The sequence below is a fragment of the Lactuca sativa genome, chromosome 1 (assembly GCF_002870075.4).
Source record: "Lactuca sativa cultivar Salinas chromosome 1, Lsat_Salinas_v11, whole genome shotgun sequence".
Taxonomy (NCBI): domain Eukaryota; kingdom Viridiplantae; phylum Streptophyta; class Magnoliopsida; order Asterales; family Asteraceae; genus Lactuca; species Lactuca sativa.
Window position 1 is genome coordinate 108,918,320 of NC_056623.2, and position 12,492 is coordinate 108,930,811.

Consider the following 12,492-nt stretch of genomic DNA (forward strand, 5'->3'; position numbering starts at 1 on the left):
CGTCAAAATTTGACTTCGTATGAGGAAGTTATGATTTTTCTAAATTTCGGTATAGCAGTAGACAGCTAAAAACTCGAAATAAAGATCGAGTGATTTTTAGCTGATGCAACCTAAACAAGAATCGAAGGTCTCGTCGATAGTAGTACAACAGTAAAAAGACAGACGAAAACAGACGTCGAGTGAAGAAGTTATGAATTTTTAACGGTCTTATCTTGTCCCGACCTGTTAAAAGTATAATAATAACTATAAAGTCAAAATTAGCCGACGAAGTCTAAACGAAAGTTGTATATCATAATTTCACATATGCGTGGATATAAAGAACGTCAAAATCGGAGTTCGTATGCAAAAGATATGAATTTTACAAATTTTTGAATAAAAATAAATGAAAATTCAAAGCCTTATCTAAAGGGGGGTACGCCCTGCGTACAAGAGCTACGCCCAACGTACTAGACCCGACGAACACGTATCATGCACTCTTGACACGTTCGAGGCCCGGGTTCTGATCAGATGACTCCTCGCATGTACGCCCCGCGTACTGAGCTGCCTCGCAGTACGCCCAACGTACCGAGGACTTACACCCAGCATAGTCAGCAGCTTCGCTGCCCGATAAATAGAAATCGAGGCTGAAGTATTTTTGTTTAGAAAATTTCATTTTCTTTCACTCTAAAACCCCTTTTAGCCCACTTTTAACCACCTGAAGCCCTGGGATCATTCCTAGGGGTATAAACGGACCGAGTCGCACTGAATACTACCAAACTCGAAGCTCGACTCGACTAAAATATTCGAGCTCGAAACTCGGCTCAAACTCGACTCGAGCCTTGATTTTAAGCTCGAGCTCGGGCTCGTGAAATACTCGACAGTCTTGAGCTCGGCTCGGCTCGACTCGACTAATATTTTAAAAAAATCAAAATCACTAAATTGAGTAAGAAATATTAAACATTCCACATGTAAATGTCCAAACTACCAAAAAAACCACTATTAAGCACCTAATATCAATATAACATCAACCATATATGTCATAAATGAATAATTATAAAGAAATGACATATATGTCATAAATGAACAATTATAAAGAAATGCCATATATGTAAATTACACTAAGCTCGACTAAGCTCACGAGCCTTACAAGCTGAGTATTTTTGTACTCGAGGTCGGCTCGATAAGGTACTCGAGTAACTCGTGCTAAAGCTCGGCTCGATTAAGGTCGAGTCGATTTCGAGTATTTTCCGAGTTGGTCTCGAGTTTCTCGTGAGTTGGCTTGTCTCACTTACACCCCTAAATTCATTCGCGACACCCGAAGCAAGTCCCGACGCCCTGAAGTTTCCGTGAAAATTATATTTTCAAGTCGAAACTCTGCCCGAGTAAGGCCAGTTTTCAACCAAAATCCCTGGTTTTGTCACAGAAAGTCATATTTAGAGCCGAAGTGCTATCCAAATTATCATTTATTCCTCCGGTTATTTCAATGTGAGTTTAATATATAGGAAAAATTGTATGTTATGTGTTATATGTGCTATGTGCTTTTCAGTGTTATTATTCCGGGTTATTTTCTCATGTTATTTTTATTCTCTATTTTAATAGCAAAGAAATACCTTTGACCATGTGATCAGTGAAAGGACATAGATTCACATTGGTACTGGTATGTAGCCTCTGGCCATGTAGAGCATGTCTCCGTAGGAGAATGACTTCTATTCTATGGTATTGGCAGAAGGTTAGACATGGATATAAGCCTGAAATCTACAAAAATGTTAATCAGAAGTTGTATGTCATCTGTGCCATTTGGGCCAAAGCTTTATTGATGTATATCAAGTATGAAATTTGTTATGTCTCATTGATTGTATATCTTTGAATCAAATCAATGATTGATATGGAAAGTTTGTCACATGATTCACATATGCCTTTCTAGTTCCTTGTTCCTCTTTGTTTCTGCCATATTTAAGTATATATATGGCATAACGTTATATTGTATCTATTATTGAACTCACTAAGCGTCACCGCTTACCCTCTCAATGTTTAACAAATTGCAGGAGATAAGCATCCATTATAGTAATATACTGATAGAAGATTTTTGAATAGTTTGAAACTATTGTATTTTGTACTCCCATATGTATAAAAACTATAGAATACTGGGAAGTTATGTAATATATAACACTTTGTAATAGTCGGTTTGTATCCAGTAGTGTGTAATCACTTTATCAATGTAAAATATTGCTTTTATGAATATGCATGTAGCATGTTTTGGAGTAACAATAGTCAAGTATGAATGTTTGGGTCTTTCTGAAATATGAAAGTTAGGGTCTTTCAATCATGGTATCAGAGCGGTGGTTTAAGTGAACTAAATTCCACGGATTGGTATTTAGACTTAAACTGTCAGAAGTTCAATATATGAACAGATTCATTAGGGGTATATAGATACAAACCATAGGAAATATTTAAGTAAAAGTATTAGGTAATTATAAACCCTAATGTTACTCCATATTGTAGAGCAATGGTTGAACAAGTTAGTAGCCATACCCCTGAGGTTAGTGGAGGTCCTCAACCCGAGGAAGTGAATACTCCAATATCTCCTCATGAGGAGCGACTCTTGGGTAAACTTACCGGTGTTATTTGACAGACTCTCGAAGAACACAAAAAGAATGGTGATAAATGAAAAAAGAAAGACACTAGAGAATCTTCAAAAGGAGAGGTGAAGCGTCCCTCGTTCAAAGATTTCAAGAGTTGTGGTGCTACAGAGTTTTCTGGTGTTCTTAATCCCATTGTTGTTCTTACCTGGATCCAGAACACAGAGAAAGTGTTTCGTATTTCTCATGTGGATAATGAAGACAAGGCTAATTATGCTTCTGCAATGCTGATCGGAGAAGCCTTGGTCTGGTACCAGGAGAATTTGTCATGGGTGATGTTTAAAACTCGTTTGCTAGAGAAGTATTGTCCTCTAGACATGAGGAGGAGATTGGAGAAGGAATTCCTCGAGCTTAAACAGGGAGGAATGACTGTGAATGAGTATGAAACTCAATTTAATCAAAGAGCAAGGTTTGCTATAAAGTACATTCCAACTGAAGACGAGAAGATTCAGTTATTCATGGAGGGACTACGACACGAAATCCACGATTTCATTGCCAATCGAGAAGTTCTGTCAATTGATAAAACCGTTGAGTATGCTCGAAGACGCGAGCATGACTTAGAAATACGCGGTGTCACTTTTACTGTTCCGAAGCATCCACGTACTGAAAGAACTGTTCCTGTTCCTTCTTTTCTACCAGCTCAATCCGTTCGGACTGAACCTGGTAATCAAGTGCAAACTCAAAATTCCTCTCGTGGACGCGGTAGATCACAATCTTTTTCTATTCAATTGCCTTCATGTCGTGTTTGTGGAAGGAATCATCCGGGCCAATGCAAAATAGACAAGGAATCCATTTTCTGTTATGGATGTGGAGAAAAGGGTCATATTGTCACACCCCCAAACCTGAACGGCGGAAACATTCGGGGGCGGATGACTTCATGTGGTAACGTAACAAATGAATACATAGTAAAGAAAGCAATTCAACCATCATATATATAATTGAAAGTTTACATTTGTCAAAAGTTACATGTTCAAAACTCAATTACAATATGATGTCAAAATACGAGATTAAACTGGCGCCGCAGCATCCCTTCATCAAAAGCGAAATGAATACCTGAAATTACTGATTCCCTGGGACATACAAGTAATTTTGAAAGAGTAGATCAGCATTTAAGCTGGTGAATTTCATAAGTATTTAAGTGACAATGTTCGAATGAACTGAAATGTTTTATCTTCGTTTGTTTGTGGTTAGAAAATCCAATATTTTCTACTAGTATAAAAGTAGCCTTCACTCAAGACCAATGTTTGTTTCTAAAATGTATGTAAATGTAAAAGAACCAATGAATTTGAAAACCTTGTAAATCAATGCATTTTAATACCCCTTGTGAGTTTTATAACCATACTATTGACTCTGAATGCCTATACACAACGTTCTTCAGGCGTTGAAATGTTATGACGTTTGTCACCCCAAACGGTGGACTGCAGCTAACAGTCAGGGCGCGGGTTTGTCAAGCCCGTATAGATCTATACACAAACACCATGCTCCCCCTCTAAGGGATTCTGGTATATAATACAGGACTTGAAATGTGTACTCGAACGTACATGAAGTTAGTGTCTCACAAATCCGTGGTATAAAAACAGATCTACTTGTTAAAATGTTACGTTTGTTCTTGTACACGAAAGTGAACTTCTTGAAATATGTGATTCTACTACATAAGAGTTAGAAATTTGTTTCGTAAAACCATACCTATTATAGTTTCCAAAAAGCGTGTCTTGTTTGTTTAGAAACATTGAGAAAAGGAATCGCTTGTTTATGGAAGTATAGATTTTTGGGTGTAGAGTCTAGGATAGACAAGAAAAATCTCAGAACAGATTAGTTTATACATGCATTACAACAACATTATATTTTTAAAAGGGAAAATGCTATTGTGACATATGTTATATATATACATATATACATATATACATAAGTTCCTTTAAATGTTTATAAATCGCATGTGATTTGAATATATAACAGTATATAAAAGAATTTCTTTATGTAACGCACGATAATACTCGTGTGTTTTACTTGTAATCCCCCCCTTTGAAAGCATATAAAAGTATTTAGACTAATTAAAAGGTTGATTTAGGGGTATGAAACTCACCTGAAAGTTTGAAGATAGCGAGATGGAAAACCGGGCAGAGTTTCGTCTCGGGAAACGGATTTTCCTCGGGGTTCTCGGGAATCTCGGGAGTAAAATCGACCTTCGGGACTTGAGCCAAAAAGACCAGAGCTTCGGGTTTGAACGGACACGGAAAACGAGGCAAAGTTGGGAGAGAGAGAAGAGAAATGAACCCTTTCTTTGGAAACCCTCGCATTCTATTTATAGGAAGGTTGGTCTGCCTCGGTACGCGGGGCGTACGCTCGTACGCGCTGCGTACGCGTACGTCATGCATGACCGAAGCCTCGACTGCCTCGGTTCGGATGGGACGGGTTGTTGGGTTCTCGGGTCGGATGGGACGGGTTGCTGGGGAGGTGGGTCGGATGGGACGTCGGGTCGGACGGGTCGGGCGGGTCGGATGGATCGGATTCCTCGGATATGGCGACGTGGACGATCCGAGGCCAATCCACTCGGTTACGCGGGGCGTACAGGAGTACGCAGCGCGTACTTCGGAGGAGGATGCTGACTCCCCTTCGGATAATATCCGAATTTTGAATTAAATAAATAATTAATTTATTTAATAAACTTCAAAAATCCATATCTTCTTCATACGAACTCCGTTTTCGATGGTCTTTATATCCTCGCGTAGGTGAGACTACGCTCTACAACTTTCGTTTAGACTCCGTCGGCAAATTCCAAAATTATATTTTTATTATTTATTAAAAATCCATCGTGTTTAAGGAATTTCTTAGAAAATTCATAACTTCTTTATCTGATGTCGGTTTTTGCCAGACTTTTTACCGCTGGAATACCATTGTCGAGACCTTCGATTCTCGTTTAGGTCATTCCGGCCAAAAGTCGCTCGATCTCCGATTCGAGTTTTTAGCTGTCTGCTGCTAAGCCGAACTTGGAAAAAAATCACATCTTCGCTATATGAAGTCGGATTTGGGCGTTCTTTTCACGTACGATTATGTTTCAAAGACATTTAATCATAGAAGGAAATTAAGTAGAACTTATTTATACATGTTATTATGAAGGTAACTTTTTATTATTCAGAAGCGGTTACAATACTTGACCCATTCTGGTCCTTACAAGGAGTTGAAATATCGGGTTGCCACACATATAAAGTCAGCTTGCCCAAGAAAGGATGTTATTTGCTACGCATGTGGTATTACTGGCCACAAGAAACGTTTTTACCCTACTCTAACTAGTCAGATGACGGGAAGTCAAGCTTCTGTTCAACAACCGGTGAGAAGTCAAGCCCCTGTTTAACAATCAAAGGGTACTCCAACTAAAAAGGAGGAGGTGCCAAAAGCTAAGGGTCGTGCATTATAGATTGCCTCAGAGGAGGCACGCGAGGACCTGAATGTTGTGACGAGTACATTTCTTGTCAACTCTAGACCTGCTCACATCTTATTTGATTCTGGTGCCTCAAATTCTTTTGTGTCTTATGAATTTGCGCATTCCTTTCAAATTGCTTGCTATTTACTCGCACAACCATTTGACGTAGATACTATGGGAAGTATATCATTACTTGTTGATAAAGTTTATAGGGATTGTGTTATAGAAATTGAAGACTATAATTTTCTTGCTAACCTGATCCCTATCTCCTTGCACAACTTTGATATTATTCTCGGTATGGATTGGTTATCAAAGAACCACACAGAACTCTTGTGCTATGAAAAGATAGTACGCATTCCTATTGAAGGGGAGAATCCTATCTATGTCTACGGTGAACAAAGAATCTTAAAAATAATCTCTTTCCTCAAAGCTCGTAAATTCATATCAAAAGGGTGTTCTATCTATCTGGCCTACACAGTTGATGTCTCAAAAGAGGACAAGAAAACGGTAAATGATGTTCCCATTGTTAACGAATATCCTGATGTTTTCCTCGATGACTTGCCTGGACTTCCTCCAGACAAGCAAGTAGAATTCCGAATTGACCTTGTGCCTGGTGTTTCTCCGATTGCAAACACTCCTTATCATCTCGCGCCAACAGAGATGAAAGAAATGATGATCCAACTGCAGGAATTACTTGACAAAGGCTTTATCCGATCGAGTACCTCTCCCTGGGGTGCTCCGGTATTGTTTGTCAAAAAGAAGGACGGATCAATGCAGATGTGTGCATTGATTATCGTGAGCTGAATAAGGTGACAATCAAAAACAAGTACCCACTACCTCACATTGATGATTTATTTGATCAATTTCAAGGTGTTAGCTATTTCTTGAATATTAATTTAAGATCTGGCTATCATCAGTTGAAAGTTCACGAGTAGGATGTACTGAAAACTGCTTTTCGTACTCGATATGGGCATTATGAATTCCTTGTTATGCCGTTTGGTTTATCAAATGCTCCTGCTGTATTCATGGATATGATGAATCGGGTATGCCGCCCAATGCTCGATAAATTTGTCATGGTATTCATTAACAATATTGTCATCTATTCCCAGTTTGAAGCTGATCATGCCATTAATATTCGTGCGGTATTAGAACTTCTTCGAAAGGAGAAACTATATGCTAAATTTTCAAAATGTGAATTTTAGCTTCGCCAAGTTCAATTTCTCGGCCATGTTATTTCTAGTGACGGTGTATCTGTAGATCCTATCAAAATAAAAGCCATTCAAAATTGGGAAGTTCCCCGTAATGCTTCCAAAATTCGTAGTTTCTTGGTTCTCGCGGGATATTATCAGAGATTCATTAAAGACTTTTCTCGTATAGCTGTACCTCTCACGAGTCTTACACGGAAGGAAGTGAAGTTCGAATGGGGTGAAGCCCAAGAAAAAGCTTTCTCAACTCTAAAAGATCTTTTGACTCATGCTCCAATCATATCACTCCCAGAAGGTGATGATGATTTCTCCGTATATAGCGATGCTTCAAGATTGGGACTCGGTTGTGTGTTGATGCAATATGGTAAAGTGATAGCTTGTGCCTCAAGACAACTGAAAGATTATGAAAAGAATTATCCCACTCATGATCTCAAACTCGCTGTAGTGGTATTTGCCCTAAACTTTGGAGGCATTTTCTTTTTGGTACAAAATGCCAATTATTTACTGACCACAAAAGTCTCAAGTACATATTCAGTCAGCAAACTTTGAATATGAGACAACAACGAGCCATGGAGCTGATCAAAGATTTTGACTGTGAAATCCTATATCATCCTGGAAAAGCCAACGTAGTTATCGATGTACTTAGCAGAAAGGTTATCGTAATAGTATGTGTTATGCTATTACTCATACTATAATAAAATTCACTATTCTAGATGAATTCGAGAAATGGAAAGAAGAGGCCCTAAAGCTAGAAAATATGAAGAAAGAAGGGATGATACATTATAATGATGCTTTACTTGATGATCCACGAGGATTAAAAGTATTCAAGAATCGGTTATGGATTCCAAAGATTGGTGGATTAAGACAGAAGATTTTAGATAAAGCCCATAAATCTAAATTGTCAATACATCCTGGTACAAGTAAAATGTACTATGATGTAAGAGCTGATTATTGGTGGCCTGGATTAAAGAGAGACATTGGAAGATATGTACAGGAATGCTTAGTATGCTTAAAACTCAAAGCAGAGGACAAAAGCCTTATGGAACCCCAGAAAGTCTTAGTGTTCCTGTATGGAAATGGGAAGAACTGTCCATGGATTTTATTACCAAATTGCTAAGGACTACTAGACAGCATGATAGGATTTGGGTAATCGTCGACCGTCTGACTAAAAGCGCTCATTTTCTTGCCATGCGTGAAACAGCTCCAATGGAGAAATACGCACAAGTACACTTGGATGCCATTGTTGCAAGACATGGTGTGTCACTAAAGATCATTTCCGATCGTGATACTCGCTTCACTTCTCACTTTTGGGCAAGTATGCAATGTGAATTGGGATCTCGAGTTGCTCTCAGCACAACTTATCATCCCCAGACAGATGGTCAGCCGGAGAGAGCAATCCAAATAGTAAAAGATATGCTTTGTGCATGTGTCTTGGAGTTCGGTGCTAACTGGGATAAATATTTACCTCTTGTCGAATTTTCGTATAATAATAGTTACCACACTTCAATTAAAATGCCACCATATGAAGCATTATATGGTCGCAAATGTCGTACGCCATTGTGTTGGCGAGACATAGGACAGAAGATCCTTGGAGTCCCTGAAATGATTCAAGACACCACCGACAAGATTCAAATTGTACGAGAAAGAATGAAAGCAGCCCACGATCGACAGAAGTCCTATACAGAAAAGAGGATACGACCCATAGAATTCCAAGTGGGTGATTTCGTAATGCTAAAAGTATCCCCGTGGAAAGGCGTTATGTGATTTGGGAAGAAACGAAAACTAAGCCCTAAATTTATTGGTCCTTTCAAAGTCATCCAGAGAGTTGGTAAACAAGCATACCACTTGGAATTGCCGGAAGATTTGGCAGGTATTCATGACGTGTTTCATGTGATCTATCTGCGCAAATGCTTCAGCATCTATGATGAGACAGTTCCATTATCCGAGGTGAAATTGGATGATAAGTTAAGATATGCAGAAGAGCCTGAAAAGACCGTGAATGAAAGAACAACTAATCTACGTAATAAAGAAGTAAAGTTGGTGCTTGTCAAGTGGAAATACCATCGAGGCCCAAACTATACTTGGGAAAATAAGAATGAGATAAGAGCAAAATCTCCTCATTTATTTTAATCGATGTAATTTCGGGGACGAAATCCTCAAAAGGAGGAGGTATTTGTAACATACACGTTCAGTTATCGTGTATTGTAAATTATAAAAGTGAATAATATTACGAAATATTATGTGAATTTGAATGTTGAGTTCTAACAGATGGTTTTTACTAGAAATGAATTAAAACTATGCTTAAAATCATTCAGAAAGTATTGGAAGTTTTATGAGATTCCAATCAAATGTCAAATGGTGAAATTTAATGAAAACATAAAATTTGAAATAAGTAAAATCTTATTATTAGAAGTTGTAGATAATCTCGTTAGAAACATTTAGGCAAAAAACTTATCGAAATCTGAGTTATAACGAACAAATTATGACCAATCGAATATTCGCGACAAAACCGGCACGACGCCGAATGACGTAAAAAGTGAGTTTTTGATAAGCTACTTTTTAGATTTAGTGGTCTAAATGTAATTCGTAGTATTCGTTAAACCGATAACTTTCATAAAAATAACGTCAAAATCTGAATTCGTATGAGGAAGTTATGATTTTTCTAAGTTTCGGTATATCAGTAGACAGCTAAAAACTCGAAATAAAGATCGAGTGATTTTTAACTGATGCAACCTAAACGAGAATCGAAGGTCTCGTCGATAGTAGTACAACAGTAAAAAGACAGACGAAAACAGACGTCGAATGAAGAAGTTATGAATTTTTAACGGTCTTATCTTGTCCCGACCTGTTAAAAATATAATAATAAATATAAATTCAAAATTAGCCGATGAAGTCCAAACGAAAGTTGTAGAGCATAATTTCACCTACGCGTGGATATAAAGAACGTCAAAAACGGAGTTCGTATGCAAAAGATATGAATTTTACAAGTTTTTGAATAAAAATAAATGAAAATTCAAAGCCTTATCCGAAGGGGGTACGCCCCACGTACAAAAGCTATGCCCAACGTACTAGACCCAACGAACACGTATCATGCACTCTTGACACGTCCGAGGACCGGGTTCCAATCAGATGACTCCTCGCATGTACGCCCTTGTACTGAGCTGCCTCGCAGTACGCCCAGTGTACCGAGGACTTACGCCCAGCGTAGTCAGCAACTTCGCTGCCCGATAAAAAGAAACCGAGGCTGCCATATTTTTGTTTAGAGAATTTCATTTTCTTTCACACTAAAACCCCTTTTAGCCCACTTTGACCCCCCCCCCCCCCCAAAGCCCTGGTATCATTCCCGACACCCGAAGCAAGTCCCGACGCCCTGAAGTTTCTATGAAAATTATATTTTTAAGTCGAAACTCTGCCCGAGTAAGGCCGGTTTTCAACCAAAATCCCCGGTTTCGTCATAGAAAGTCATATTTAGAGCCAAAGTGCTGCCCAAATTATCATTTATTCCTACGGTTATTTCAATTTGAGTTTAATATATAGGAAAATTTGTATGTTATGTGTTATATGTGCTATGTGCTTTTCAGCGTTATTATTCCAGGTTATTTTCCCGTGTTATTTTTAATCGCTATTTTAATAGCAAATAAATACCTTTTACCATGTGATCTGTGAAAGGACTTAAATTCACATTGGTACTGGTATGTAGCCTCTGGCCATGTAGAGCATGTCTCCGTAAGAGAATGACTTCTATTCTATGGTATTGGCAGAATGTTAGACAGGGCTATTGTTGGATTAATGTCTAAGTCCATAACTATAATTGGTAAGACTTGACTCGACCCGGCACGGTCCATTTGGGTTGCATGGCATCATGCACTTGGATAGACTAAAATGAGAGAAATAACACTTAAGGTTTATTAATATATTATAAGTTCTAATATATTAATAAGATTATTTAATTAGTATTGATCAATAATTAATTTAGAATTAATTATGTGATCAAAAGAAGACTAATTAAATATATGGGTTGATTGTGTAAATCATCCATACTTATATAGTGGGCTAATGCTCCATGGATTATTAAGTTGGGCTAAAACCCATTGGATGCTCCATGGTGTATTTGAACCCATGGATCCAAGGAAATGGAAAGCCATGACAATTAGGGTTTACCCTAATTGTAACAACTATATAAGCATCTTATTGATGTGAGAAATCGGGCACTAGGATATGCATGGAGGGCAAGCCGATTCTTGAAGTGTTCTAATTTCTCTCTAAGTTATTCCAAGTGATTATGGTGTTGTGTGAACCATTTGAGGTATCACACTTGGGGCACTAGGCACTCAAGCTTCATGAAGACAAGCACCAACAAAAGGTATGTTATTCTAACTTGTGTTATTCAAAGCTTTGTATGCTAGAATAGAACAATACCTTGGAAAGTTGATATTTGCATGTATAATAGAGAAAACATAGATCCAAGGTATTTAGGGTTGCATGTACACTTAGGAGTGTTAGATTGCTCAAAACCCAACAGTGGTATCAGAGACTAGGCTTGTTTTCTTGTTGTACTTGCTTAAACTGCTTAAAAATTGACTTTTGGTGCTGTCTACCCTGCAGACTCGCCGAGTCCATGAAGGGACTCGACGAGTCCAAGGCAAAATGCATCCAACTCGCCGAGTTTGTTCATGCACTCGACGAATTGGACCCCCAGACAACATATTTTCGAGTTTTGGTGCTGGAATTGGTCTAGAATCATTACCTTTGACTGTTTTGGGCTTATAAAACTTGTTTTAAATGTGGTAATGATTATGTTAAACCAATTTCAATGCTATAATAAAAGTTTCAAGTTTATATGTGTTCATGTTATTCTTGAAATTTTTTGATTATGAATGATCATGCTTATGAGTTTTGCTAAATCATAGGAATTGTGTGCAAATAGTTTGTTGATATAATTCATGATCTTGTTGAAAATTGTATGGAGTTCATAACTTGTCCTCAAGTTATGAATTTTCAAGAATTTTATGTTTCCTTGATTTATGAGTTAATTTAGATTGATAATAAAAAAATTATGTTTTAGTTGTTTTCAATCCATATTAGTCTAAAAGAAGTTCATAAAATATGTTTTTGTAACTTGTCTTCAAGTTATGTGAAAAGTCATATTTATGAATCTTAAAAACTCATAAAAGTTTTGTAGGTTACATAAAATGTAAGGGTTTTTTTTCCATTAAATAGTTTAATGACTCCATAACTTGTCCTCAAG